The sequence below is a fragment of the Artibeus jamaicensis genome, unplaced genomic scaffold (assembly GCF_021234435.1).
Source record: "Artibeus jamaicensis isolate MK-2021 breed Jamaican fruit bat unplaced genomic scaffold, CSHL_Jam_final contig_415, whole genome shotgun sequence".
NCBI classification, from domain to species: Eukaryota; Metazoa; Chordata; class Mammalia; order Chiroptera; family Phyllostomidae; genus Artibeus; species Artibeus jamaicensis.
In genome coordinates this window covers 10338677-10341378 of record NW_026521823.1, presented here as the reverse complement: position 1 = coordinate 10341378, position 2702 = coordinate 10338677, and the positions used below count along the sequence as shown (strand labels likewise).

Sequence of the window (2702 nt, the reverse complement as noted above, 5' to 3'; positions counted from 1 at the left end):
ACATGATCCACTTTGTGGACCATTGAGAAGGGGGTAGAGATGGGACAAGGATTTGGTCTCAGAGAGGTATCGCTATTTTAATTTGTTTAGTCACTTCTGAATTAAAACAATACCCCCAAATATCTCAAAGGTGGAAGTTGAACATCTTTTTGTGTGTGGGAGGGGTGGGGGTAACTCCCCCTGGAATCACCTTGCTGGTCTGGCAGATGCAGTGCTGTGCACAACGCAATGGCCCCCATAGTGGAGTATTTCTCTGGCTTCTGTTTGGCTCTCAGTAAGGAAGGCATACTCCTCTTTCCCTCCTCTGTGGAGAAGGCAATATGGAGTAAGCTGAAAAATTACGTCTTAAATCTCAGAAAGGGATGAAATGGCTGCCTGAGAACTGTGGAAGTATTTGGCATGCTTTGGAAATGGTTGCTACATCAAAAACAAACAAGGTAATTACAAAATGTGCTCATCACAACATGCTTTCATAGACACTTTGCATTGTGCTCACAATCCCTTAAATGTTGTTCCCAAAAGTGCTAAGCCTCTAGCCCAACCAGAATCTCTGGGAGAGGCAGAGACAGTGTGACATAAAGACATTGGGAAGGGGTGGGGGAGCAACAAAAGGAGAAAGCAGCCTTCCAGTTAAAGATCAGTCTTCAGTTTAAAGGCCAGCTTCAGGCAGGCTGGCCTCAGGCAGAGTCAGGGTCAGAGGGTGGAGCAGGGGCAGGGTGGTACTGGGGTGCTCTACATCTCATTCCAGTCAAGCAGAGTCTGGTCCAGCATCCTTTGGGTACACAGATGTTGCTCTTTGCTGCATTTCAGTACATCTTCCAAGTCATCAATTGTCTTTTGCAGCTTGACTACCCATCTCTCAGAAAACCCAGCATGGATCTCCACCATCCTGAGTTTCTAAGTAAGAATATATCTTCCTCATATTTGTCTTCTTTTTTAGAGTACTTTTCTCCAGCAGCACGCAGACACTGGGCCATCAGTCTGATCTGCTCATCCATCTCTCAGCAACAGGACTCTGCCAGCTCAGTTCATTTCTCTGTGCATTCCAAATCTCCCTGCATAACCACTGCCTTACAAAGCTGCCTCTGCATACTTCCTATCTGCCTCTTCTGCACTGTACTCAGTTTCTTTGAGTTGGATTTCCTAGAGTTCCATCTTTTCTTTATCTTTTAAAGCTCGGTTTTCAGTGACCTTCATACCTCTCTCACTTTCATCAGCAGATTTCTCAGTTTCCTCAGCTTTCTTCAGCTTTTACAGGTCAATGGCCAGGTGCTCCTGAGCATTGTCCAGCTCCTCTTCAACCAGCTGGATCACACGGTTCAAGGAGGCCACCTCAGCCTCAGCCTCTTCCCAGGCCCGCCTTTCTACCTGTACTTCAGGCTGGAGCTGGTCGGCCCTCTCCCCTGTATCTTGGGTCTGTTGCTGGAGGATTTGGATCTTGCATTTCACCACCTGCATAGTGGTGGTCCCGGTCCTGGTGCCCATCCAGCTCCTGCTTGTGCTCGGCTTCCTGCCTCCTGCTTTTGGCAGGGCAGCTGTTCCTCTCCTTCATATCTTTTGGAACCACAATTATCTGTGAATGATCTTACATCTGGTTGGACTTTCTGACAATGAAATTCTCTTGGAATTCCTTAGACTTTTGGTACCTGAACAAGGAGAGGGTTTTTGTTTGTTTGTTTTTCCAGCCATTGAAAAAGAAATTTATATATATATGTGTGTATATACATATAAAATTATATGTAAATATATATACTTTTTAAAGGAAACCACCACCTTGTTGGGCTGTAGTGAAAATAAATAACTTGACCAGACATTCTTATCTTGCAATGGGTTCTCTTTGAACTAAAATCTCAGAGTAGAATAAGCTTCAAAAAGCTCTTCTATAAAACGGAATAAATATCTCTAATCACAAGTTTAACCTGGCCTCTGAAGTCTCAACCAGCTACAAGAATCATTTGTTGGCTATAGAAGTGCCTTTCTCCAGTGTTGTACAATGAAAACGTCATTTTTCCTCCTGTGGATATTCTAATAATAAGCACTTTAAGTTTGGCAGGCCATGTGATGTCTGTTGAAACAACTCAGTGCTACCATTGCAGCATAAAAGCAGTCATAGAGAATTCACAAATGAATGGGCATGTCTTTATACCGATAACACATTATTTTTAAAACATGTGGTAGGCTGTGCAGTTTGCCAAACTCTTGCTTATATAATTACTATCATAAAGAGACCTCCCTATTGATGAGAGTAAATGTTGGAGAAGAAGACAATTCCACTGGAGATGTGACATAATAACAGCAAATTACTAACTGCCACAGCAGTGGACAACTTGTGAAGGACTGGACTCAGACAATGTTTGCCATAGAGTATACTACCTTCAGATTGAGCTACATCTTTACAAAAACTAATAAACTATAACTAAGTATCTTAATATATGGTCAGGTCATTGCTCTACTCAAGACTAGATCAAGCCAGACACAGAGGACAGCTACATGATAACAATTACATGAGGAATGTAATATAGTCACACTCATGGAAGTAGAGCATAGAATGGTTGATGCCAGGGGTAGAAGTAGGGAGAATGGGGGGTATTAATTGAAGGTTACTAAGTTTCAGCTATGCAAGATGAATAAGTCTTAGAGATCTACTGTATAGTACATAGTGGCTATAGTTAACAATACTGTATTATATATTTTAAATTTTT

The 2702-nt window shown here is 42.3% G+C and overlaps 1 pseudogene; it reads right to left on the bottom strand.

Moving 5' to 3' along the window:
- Positions 1–732: 732 nt before the first annotated feature.
- Positions 733–1385, bottom strand: LOC119039744 (tropomyosin alpha-3 chain-like; annotated as a pseudogene).
- Positions 1386–2702: the final 1317 nt, after the last annotated feature.